The sequence below is a fragment of the Zonotrichia leucophrys genome, chromosome 1A, assembly GCF_028769735.1.
Source record: "Zonotrichia leucophrys gambelii isolate GWCS_2022_RI chromosome 1A, RI_Zleu_2.0, whole genome shotgun sequence".
In the NCBI taxonomy this organism is placed as follows: Eukaryota; Metazoa; Chordata; class Aves; order Passeriformes; family Passerellidae; genus Zonotrichia; species Zonotrichia leucophrys.
In genome coordinates this window covers 32,901,364-32,913,080 of record NC_088170.1, presented here as the reverse complement: position 1 = coordinate 32,913,080, position 11,717 = coordinate 32,901,364, and positions in this window count along the sequence as shown.

Below are 11,717 nucleotides of genomic sequence, written 5' to 3'. Positions count from 1 at the left end.
TTGATCAATATACCAAAAGTGGTGTTTTGTACAGTCAAGAAAAAGGTTTGGGTGAAAGGGACATGGGTGTTACCCTTTGTGGGTTACCTCTTTTGACCTAGCTAGATACGCCTACATAACATTTAGACTGTGTACAGAGCAATCCCGTGGTGCCCATGAGGATTTGGCAATGCCATGTCACCAGATGGCAGAATTGAGGACTGAAAGCTAAGACTTGTTGGTGGTGACCAAAAGTTTGTCTCCCAGGATGGCTGTTTCATCACCCATGGGACACAAGTTGCTGATGCCAGTGCACTTCTCAGAGAGTAAGTTCTCAAATTACCAACACTGTCACCAAGATCAGCACAATTAGCTTTCCTGCTGGTTGCTTCAGAAATTAGCCCAAGGGTTGTGTTTTTAGCCTTTTCCCACTAAAATCTCATGGTTTAAAAGTAAGCCAGACTAAAACTTGAAGAGTCATGGTGGGTGTTGTTCCTGTACCCTTAAGAAATGGCTGCTGAAAGAATTTGGAAGTGCAATAACAGGCAGCCACCAATGCTGATTTTCAAAATCCAACCTCAGCCTTGCTCCAGCCATATCTGAGCAGTCACATCTCATGGATATGTGTGACACTCACAGATACCTTCTGCCTCACGCTGGCCCACCCCGAGGTGCCTTGTGCATGCCTACTGCAGAACTGCTGTTCTGCCTGGCTGGGGCTCATGCTGGGGTCAGGCACAGCCTCCTCTGTCACACCTGCCCTGCAGAACTGCAGACATGGAGCAGGGCTGCTCCAAGGCAAGGCTCATGGTCCAGCATCATCCCCACCCCTTTAGTTACCAGTGCTCCATCCCTACATGACCCAGTACCCCACATGCCATGTTGGAATCAGCACGGTCTTCCAAAAATAAGCATGCACAGGAATTTTTATGTAATCATGGGTTAAGCTATTGATCTAACTTTGTTCAGGCTTTTGCAAGAGGATTTTGCTGTTACTGCCCAGGAAAGCTTCCTATCAGCCTAATTTTGTAGTCCTGACCATGGCACACAAATGGCAGGCTCCAAAATAGACCACGATAACTTTGCAACCCTGCTTTTGTCCATCAAAGGGCTTATTTGTCCTTTGTCACCACATGTGGAATATTGTCTAAATAGAACTGAGATCTATCTATACACCTTACAAAATTCAGGCTTTAACAAGTATTTGGGTTTCCAGTTGTTTACTTTATTTACTACCTCTGGTTTCCAAAATCCTAAGCTCCTGGGTATGCTTTTCCAAAATCTATCCCAGTTGATAGTGCCACACATAAGCTTCTGTATTACCCAAATACCGTCTGTGGTCGCTACTCCAATGGCTCCTCAAGCACTCAGTGTTTGAAGTGTTTCACCCAGTGCTTGAAGTATTTGCAAATGATCTTATTGATTCTGTGTCCAGTTTTAAACTGCTGCATATAGTAACTAAAAGAGCTTCCTACTGTCCCTGTCTGGAAAAGCTGGCCTTCAAAACCACAGTCCCCTGTGCTGCCAGGCTGTTCATTAACACCCTTGTATTGTTAATGCACTGAGAATGGAGCTCTGTGGGAAACAAGTGGTCTCTAAATCTCCCTGTATTCAAAAGAGGGTCCCCATGGCTCAAATCCTGCTCCTCCATCACATTTCAGCTCTCTGATTCTCACTTGCAGGTGCTAAAGCTCAAGGCTGGGTCCACAATGGGTAGTCAGCAACTGCAGAAAGCAGAAGAAAGAGGTCAGGGCAAGACTTGAGGAACACCGAAATATAATGGTGAAAATTAATACCCAAAACTAAACCTCTATACCAGGAAAACTTGAAGAACAAGGGATAAATGCAGCCCTTACTGGCAGACATCATGATGGGTAAGTTATGATCACCCAGAAGGACATTGGCAAGTTATCCAAGAGATGCCCATGGTCCTATTCATACATTTCATAAAGAAAGAACCTCAGCTTCTTTTTTAAGGGAAAAATAAATTTGATAATGATATTTTTTTCCAAAATGAGATTTGGAGTGGCACAGCTAGTGATGCAAAGAAGGGAAAACAATCAGCTGTGACAGATTGCTGCAGACAGGACATTAATGAACAGCTCTCCTTGTAGATAAATTCCTTTATCAACCCCTGACACTCATGTAGAGGAGTCCTCCCTCCCCTTCTCATTTTATATATGTTTCCATAATATTCTTCTTTTCCCTCCCAGTGCCCTCTGTCTTGTGTTGAAAACATTTACATGTAAAGTGGACTGATCATCAAGCTCTGGAGCTCTCTGTAGTCACTACAACAAATTACAAATTATGTGAACTGATGGTATGAAATGAATAATCTCTGCAAATCGCATGATGTGCTAGCCTGTTTGCTGCATTAGTCAGACACTTTGCTTCAGTTCAGCAAAGTGCTGCCAAAAATTCTGACCACACCCAGAAAGAAACATGAAAATATTCCTCCCAGGAAAACAGAAAGCTTATTTTAGTTAATTTTTGAAATGACGTGGTAGCCAGCTAACTGGATTTGACACAGAAAGAGAAAAAGAAAGCAGTCTAGCCCTCCTTCCTCAGAAGAAAATTATAAATAATTCAGAGCTTTTTAATTATTGGGCTATTACAAAAATGCAGACAAATGATGGATGTGTGCAATATATACAATTCTATGTGACTTTAGGGGTAAAAGTGTGAATAGATTCTAGACAAGCACATTGCATATCATTAATGTCCCCTTTGAGGGTTTCAGAATATCAGAAGGTTAAAAAAAAATGAAAGAAAAAACATCCCTCTTAGGTCAAACACAGGCCTGGCAGAGACTTGTGCAGCCCTGTGTCCTGACTCAGAGACTTACCCAACAGATGCTTTGTAAAGAATATAAGGAAAGAAAGCAAATGCAGGGCAATCCTACACTTCCACACTCAAGCAGGCACTGTGGAGACTTTTTAAGCTGGAGGCTACATCTGGAGCTTGATTTTTAATAGCCACAGAGATGCTTACTGCTCAGGTGGTCTTTCTCTGCATGCTGGGGAGGTTCACCTTGTAAATGGAACAGAGGAACAGCCCCAGGGACTGCTCTAGGCTGATGCAGAAACAGCTACCACCTGCCCCTGCTCCTCCAGGGAGCCCCAACTTCGGGGCATAATCAGCCCTGGGTTCCTTTGCTGAGCAAGCCAACAAAAGTTATTATCAGTAATATAAATTGTGGTGATGGACTCCCTAATTCTGTTCAGAGAGGTTATTATACAGCTATTACACTGCAACAAAATGTGACCACTACTGATCTGGGCTGGTTTGAATTAATGATCCAGAAATGAAAGGCTCTATATCCTATTAACAGTCTGCCAAGCAATGCCAAAGCCCATTACTTTGGTTTATTTGTAACCCGTCAGGAAGGACCCAATGAAAATCCAGATCTGGAGTCAATCCAGAGAAACTCAGAAAGGCATCCCTACAGTCTCTCTCACAGGGCAAAGCAGAAACTACAGTGGGGAAACACTCATTTCCATGGTGTTTTGTTCACCCAGATGCATGCTGGAGGGCGATGGTGGAAAGAGACTGAGGAGAGATGAAGAGGGACTTGGACCCCCCAGAAAAAACCATCTGCTGCACCAAAGCTGCAAGGTGTAAATGCAGGACAATTACGTTCAATTTCAGCTCTGGTCAGTGCACAGCCCTGTTTTGTACTTTGCTGGTTGCAGCTGGCCAAAGAGGGGTGGGTTTGGCAGTGGCAGGTGTGCACCATGGGGACAGGTACAAGCGGGTACACCCCATTGCCTGCGATGTGCAACCCCTTCCCTGCTGGTCCATTTGAGCCAGCAGGACCCTTCAGCTGGCACAGGGCCACCACAACAGGACAGTCCCACGGCATGTTTCAACCCAGCTCCCCACCCCACTACCCACACAACCGTTGGTGCAGGGAGTGAAACTTCTCTACCACAGTGATAACTTTATGTTCTTGTGTTAATTCAAGCAATAATGTGATAAGGGAATACCAAGAATACTGTGCTGGGAGTGAGTTATGATTGTGGGGCCATGTGTCAGCCTTGGCAGCTTGATGCTAGTGATTGCCTATGAAATAGCCCAGGTAGGCTGTGTGTTGGGCTGGCAGCCCAGTCACGTGCAGCACTGCAGGTTTTCTATCTGCTTACGGCTGGAGACTGCAAGTAAGGATAAGCATACAAGTGAGCTGAGGCAATCTGCAAAAAAGAAAACACAGCTTCTCTATCCATTGTTACCATTCGATGCGAAAGCAGGAGGAGAAGGGGGAGAAAAGGCAGCCTTTCCTCCAGGCCCCCTGCATCCTCTGCTCCTGAACGAGCTGATGCAACAGCATCACCACCCCAGCAACTGACTGCAGCCTAGATCCAGTCCAGGCTTTCTGCAGATCCCTACTGGAAGGAAGCCATTTTTCTTGAGTGTATTTCCAAGAAACAGTTGACAGCCTTGGCACAGCTATTCCTGGAAATGTTCAATAGGTCATCTTCTGGAAGAGAGTGCTGACTGATGGAATTGAACAGATCTTGTTCTGCGTGCCGTGCACCGCTCGCTCCCTCTCTTGTGATGTCTTGGCACTTGCCTTTGCTCTGTGCCCAGGCCCCCCACTGCCTTGGCCTGCCCACCCACTGGCTTCAGAGGCACACTAGCCAGGGTCCAACCTGCTCTGCACCGAAGTGGCCACAGGATTCAGTGTGCTGGGAACTGTATTTCCCTTCTGGCAGCAGTGCCGTGGTTGTCTTGTGCTGCCAGAACAATTGCTGCTGCGTGGAGGCAAACGTCCCCAGCCTGTAAATTCTAGAGCTGCCCCCTTTGCACACAGGCACCAGTGCCATGGAAATCTTGTGCACGTACAGAGAGGGAAGTGTGCGTAGCATGGGGACACTGGCTGTCTGACTGTGCTGCCCCTGCTTGTCCTCAGTAAAAGCATATGCTAGAGATGGGCTTTCAGCTTTTGTGTCATGTTGTTGTTTGCCAGCAGAGAGGAAGCTCAGGGTGAAGTCATGCTAGGAGAAAGTTTTTTAAGGTGAGGCACTCTGGTGAGGGAAAAACACAAGATCCATGTTGGGTGATTCCTTCAGAGCTTCTCCTGTGTTTAACCTGCTTCTGGTGGTAATTGCCAAGGAAGATCTATTCCCTTCACTGTTTTTGGGGCGGATCCTGGCATCCCTTACTAACTGAGGAAAAGGTCTTGGACAATGATCACGGCCCAACCTGGGCCAGGGCAGGTCAGGATGTCTTGCTGGCACTCCCACCCAGGGTGAAGAAGTGCTGCCTTGTGCCAAGACACCCCCGCCGGCAGCAACGGGGAGGGTCTGGGAGCAGGGACAGTCATTCAAACCTCTGTTTACCAGTTTTGGCATGTAGAAATTGCCAAGGATTGTGCCTTCAGGGCACCAATCAGGAGGAAAGTTGCTTCATTTTAGAAAAGCACTTAAATTTGCTCCATGCAGTGTTCCACAGCCTGGCTCTGCAGTGTTCCAACCAGCCTGGCTGCAGATGAGGTAGAGCTCAGGACTCCACTGCATCTGAGCTCCAGGGTCAGGCTTGTCCTTCTGCCTACAACAGGTATTTTATATCCATGTTCAGAGAGTTTTAGAATGCCTGGATGCTTTTAATTCTGGCCCAGATAGCTCCTTATCTTGCTGAAGGATCTTTGCTTCTGTAACAGCACAACCCAGGAGGTATGTGCTGTTACCACCAATAGCAGCCATGTGATGTTCCCTGCCCCCGTCCAATGAGAGGAGCAAAAGCAGGGCTTGTCTTCATGTCAATCCTCAATACATAGAGATGGGCAAAGCCCTGGAAGTACAGCCTGGGTGTCTAACTAGGATGTGACACAAAGAGCTGCCCTTGCCTCTGCGTTCGGGCTGTGGCAGTTCTGCAGGTTAAATACTATTTTTCTTCTGCATTCTGTGAATGTAGCTGTTAAATAAAATAACTTTTAAATAATGCTTTGCAAGTTCTATGTTGTCCCACTTCAATGTTATCCACAAATAATGTACTTGCAATCTGACAGGAGTTAAATTTCAGCTATATCTGTAAAAATATAAGACGCAATTTACTGGTGAGTGGTGCAAGGGGGGTGACCCTGAGCTCACTGTGGGGTGCACCTGCTCTGCCACATTGGCAAAGCTGTGTTTTTCCAAATCTATGCCTTCTAGTGCTTTTTTAGAGGCATTAATAAACATTTCAAATCATAATATGTTACTGACTTAATTACTGGTTGTCACCACTCAGTATTTCAAACAGCTGACAGTGAGAAACACCCTGTCATGAGCACTATGCAAGAGGAACTCTTGGGAAAAAAAGAAGAAATCTCTAAAATAAAGAATGAGTCATTCAAAGCAACACTTTTTGGGGGTGGATATAGAGAAAAATGCACAAAAGTCATTTATCAACCATTCATTCTTTCATTCATTTACTCTTAAAAAGCTTCTCAAAGGCCATGTAATTTTCAGGAACGCATGGATGCCAGCAGGATTAGCTGCCATGCCTTCCCTGGGGTCTGGGGTTCCTACCCTGGCAGCGGAGACTGCAATTCCATGGTCCTCCATTCCAGTGCACACTTGAGCAGTGGGAGGGCCTCCTACATGGACATGCTTGGCAGAGCTGTGTCCAGCTGAAGAACACACCTTTCACCTGATCCTCTAGAGATAATTTTCTCTATGCAAGACTTGCTGAGTCAGCAGGAAAAGCCATAGGTCAGGGTAAGACTTGGGGAAGGGGTACAGCAGAAGGGGACAAGTTGCGGGGTTTTGGGTAACTGCAGGAGAACTGATTGTCCTCTAACTGAAAAATAAATTCTAGCCTACAGTCTGGGACAAGATTCCCATGGAAGACGTATCTTTAAAACCACACAGTGTTTACTAACAGAAAATCCTTTCCTAAATTGAGATTTCTTATAGCTTGGTGTCTGCTGATGGGCAGACATCAGCTAACAGTCAGTGTTGCTTTGCCATTTTATTCAGAGGTGAGGGTTTTTAGAAGCTGTTGAGAAACATCTCTTCTATTTTACTTGCCTGTGCATCTCCTCAGTATCTGGACAGCTTGTGGCTGGATAGTTCTCAGTGACTCACAGATAAAACCTATTAAAAAAACCCCTTAGCAGTGACGCACCAGATGTGCAGTGAAATTTTAAAAACATGCTATGACTTTTTAGGAATACATGCAATTAATATTAAACAGATGCCTGAAGTTTCCTGCACAGCTGTTTCTCTGTTATGTGTCATGACTTTTAATGGCACTGAGGTGAGACACACAGACATGAGGAAAAGCAAGCCTATTCCAAATTCAAGCTTTTAAAATTCTGGCAACAAAGGGCATAGGGGTTGGTGGGGTGAGGCCAAGCCACTGAACCTCTCACAAGGTACAAAATGGAACATATTTGCTCAGGAGTGCTGCAAAGCAGACAGTCAAGTATCTTGGTCAAAATAACAGATACTATCTATTGCTGGGCATTTTATCACCTTTGTTGGGCACCCTCATCTTTGCTGGTTTCCACTGAAAGATCTATTTTTGTAGCAATGATCCACTCTGTGTTTTTACACAGCTGCGACTAGAACTCGATTACAAGGCTGCATTTTGTTCCAGAATCCCTCTTGCTGTGCATGAACTGTTTAGACAAACAGAGTAGGTATTTTTTCAAGGAAGCTTGTCTACCAAGGTTCAATTTCCTTTTATTGGATACATGAACCCATTATTACCCCCAGAAAGGCCTCCCTGAAATTCACCTTATCAGGACGTCCACAGCTGGTGAGATGGCAGAATTAATGCAGCAGCCATCATCATTGGCAGCCAGAAGCATCAGGAGCTGAAAACACCTTGGTGGGGGGTGGGGGCATTGATTTAATCTGACACAAGGGATGGGATCTCAATTAATGTACAAACCTATGGATGATCTAGGCATCAATTATAGTCACTGGGGTGAGAACTCATCCTAGGAAAAATAAGAAAAGGTAAACAAATTGCACCCAAAAGGCACTGCCTTCTCTCCCTTGACTGTAAAAGGATGTGACAGTGATCGGCTCTGATGTAGTTGTCACTATGGGAGTTGTCTAAAGTTAGGTGAATTCTTTGGCTTTATAACACTAAATGTTTGGCCAAAGCTACACTCCTTCAACTGTCAGTGAGAAAGAGATCCTTCTAGATGTCGTCAAGCACTTCTACCTGGCAGGTGGGCTGAACTGCGTGCCAACAGAGCCCATCTTCATTCTGCGGTCCATAAGAGAAGTGGAGGAGACATGCCTGATCATTAGCTGAAAGTCAGTGAAGCTGGTGAAGGGAAGATGTCAGGTCTTCATCTTGTAGGGTTTCTTTTCTTCAAGCTCACATCCTCCTCATTCTCGACCTCAGTAGGGCCACACCTCATCTTTTGGCTGGCATGGCACAAATGTGTCAGTATCTTTGCGTTTCCTCGTGTATCTTTTCTGCCTCCAGGGATAGGCAGCTACAGTGACACAGGAAAGCCCCTGGATGATGAGCAGCTCCAAACTAGATACCCTCTGGTCCCTTACAAATGGTGCAGCTCCCCTTCCCACTGATCCCTCCCATGGGGATCTCCTGTGGCCCCAGATTTCTCCAGCAAGAGCTGCTGTCATTCCCTGGGTCATTTTGGAGGCTTGTTATATTCTGATATTTGCTTTCTCACTATTCAGCATGTCTTCTGCAGAGAGTCACAGCCAGTTTATCAGTTACCAGGAGCATGCTTTCTGGGCTGAAAAGCAATTTCCTTTTCTCCTCTTATTGCAGGAGCCTAAAGAGAGTTTGATTTATGCCATCAGTTTTAGATTTAAAAATCTTCAGCTTCACCTAGGTACATTTCCTGGAGATCAGCAATGCTTAGTATAGTAAGCATTTAGTAATGCTTAACAGATGAGCAATTCTGTTATGCCATATGATCATCTCTCATACATTAGGTCTGGATTTTCCCTACCATGTTAGTTATAGCCACTGTCAAACGGTGTTACTCTTCTTTTCCTCTTTCTCCTACGAAGCCTGTGATCCCAGGAGAGGTCACAGCAGTGAATGTGGCAACCCTGCATTTGCCTCTTCTGATTAGCTGCACTTCTGGCTTGCTATTGTGCAGCACTCCCACTTTGTTGCTTTAATAGCCCTTAAAACATAAGTGTTCACCAACATGCTCACATAGGAGAACACAATGGCATTATCTGAGAAACATTTGCTGGGGAAGTGGCATTCACCACTGCATGGATGGCTTAAACTCAACTGCTGGATTTCTGCAGGGCTTGTCAGAACCACAGCCACTGTGGTTCACCCTGAGGGTCTACACAAACCCACACTGCCCATGGTGGGGGAGGCACAGGGGTACTGGCCATCATCAGGCCCAGCTTGGGCATGCAGCAAAGAGGTGCTGTGAGGAATGAGCAGGAACACATCCTCTGTACTGGGCCCAGCACTCATCCCTTGGGAGGAGGCAGATGCCCCAATCCACTCAAGGCCAGGTTGGACAGGTCTCTGAGCAAACTGGTCTAGTTGTTTCCCAGCTGATTGCAACAGGTTGGACTAGATGGCCTTTAAAGGTCTCTTCCTACCTAAACTATTCCACAATTCTATCATTTTATAAAACTTCAGAGAACAACCTGCATTTCTATGATGGGACAGTTGAGAGAGATTTTGAAGCAGCTGATACTTCTGTTAATTTGGTTCCCAAGGAAGCAGCTATTTTGGTTGCCAGTGTATTGAAGCAAGGCTGTGCTTTGACTCACAGGCCCATACCTGGGCAGGGCAGGGCAAGCCCCTCACATCCTCAGACCAAGCAGATTTCTCCAGCCAGTGGAGCCATGACACCCTCCAGCTCCACCAGAACTGCACCCAATAGCTTGGGCATTGAGACCTGTCTCCAGCCCATGGTGTGAAAACCATCAGCAGGACTTGGATGGGATGGCCAAGCCTCATCATCCAGCCCTGCATGGTGCATGTCCTGATACTGGCAGAGGACTCCTGTCCCCTGTGTGGTAGGACAGAGGTGGCCCTGCACCCTCGGCCCTTGCTGGGTGAGCAGCAGCCATGGTCAGAAGTGTTTGCTGTTGTTGCCTGTGCTTGGCCAAGTGCCCACTGGTGCTTCATCACTCATGGCTTGTCACCTTGCCAGCATGCATGCCTTGTGGGATTAGCTTTTGGAAATTGCAGCTGAGTGCTCTGTGAGCAATGTCCCTTCCAACAGGAAAGATGTCAAACCCAGAGCCACCCTGTCAGCTGGATTTCAGAATTAAATCTGATGTCTTGGTAGTGCCCACCTCGGAAGAGGAAAAAAGAGAAAGAAAAATGCTGCTTTCTGTGGCATGTGCTGGCATCTAAGGACAGGGGACCAGCAGGTAGGGACCTGGGGCAGCACTAGGAGAGAGCTCTCTGGAAGCTCTGAAGCATATTCCCTTCCTCTCTTGACCCCCTTCACTCTTGTCCTCTACATGCTTATGCACACACGTCCCTCTCTGACCTGCTTGCTATTCCCTGCCTTTACCAGATGCACAACAGCTGACTTGCCAGAGGCCCATGACATGGAAGCAGGGAAACCAACAACTCCTCACAGGGAGCCCAGTCTGCAGCTGAAACAGAGAAATCACAGACCTCAAACTCACAGCCAACTGGTCAGCCAGACTCACAACAGCATTTCCACTGTGATTTTCTCCAAATCTTTGTTATTAGTCTTGCCTGCTGATATTATGTGGCTCTTCCTTTAGACAACTAGTTTCAGGGGTTTAGTGGATTTCCTTTATTCAGAGTTCTGTCGGACCCACATATTCGGTAGTGGGTGAGAAAACCTAAGTGTATCACGAGGACGTAAAACTCTGGTTGCCTCTTCCAAGGCCCATGTTGACATGCTTTGCCCCATGACTGAGAAGCACACCCATGCTCCTCAGAGCTCCTCTTTGCTCTGCAGAGGTTTTTGGGGCTCCCCCTGCTTGCTGTACAACAGCTGCTTGCTTTGACAGCAACCCTAAGTGTGCACAATCTCAGGCTCACTGTGCCTTCATCAAACTTTGCTCACCAAAAGTCTGCATCACTCTACAAATTGCAGTCTGAAGTGGTTTCTCAAATGTTGCAAATTCAGGGCCAGAAATGGAGAGCAAGAATATGTAATTATTGAGGCTCATTTCACATGCAGACATCAGACCCAATGCTGCAGAGAACCCAGTGAGAGGCAAGTAAAATTCCTTCAGAAGGTTTGCTTTCCCAGGTCCCTTTGTGGCTTGTTTATTAATCCTGAGATTTTTCTCAGAAGTCTTTATTATCCAGAACACGGGTGTGTGCTGTTTGCATACTGCTTCTTGGAAATTACTGGGAGGCGACTTACTGGGAGGTAATTCTAGATGGGAATCTGAACCAAAGGTGTTGCTTAAGCATTTCGAAGAATAATTGAGCACTTGCTATGCAGTTTGTTTAATAACCTGAAAGACGGATCCTTATCAGAAGTCTCCACATGCTTTAGTTACTCAATTGCTTTCTTATTTAAATAAAGCCTATCAAATAGGTCCATAAAAATAAAAGCACCTCATAAGAGGCAGTTTCACTGAGGTGTGCCTCCTCTAGATAATTAAATTAAATGCTGTATTTTCCTGCTAGTATGTATTTATATCCTTTTTCTTTACAGAGGTGCTGTGCTGGGCTTTCAAGGGCAATGACTGTGCCATGAGTCCCCAGCACTACTCCTGTTAAGGTGCCATGGTGGCAGATGTAGTTGTTAACTCATCCTGACTGGTCTCAACCAAGTGGAAACATTCACAGCC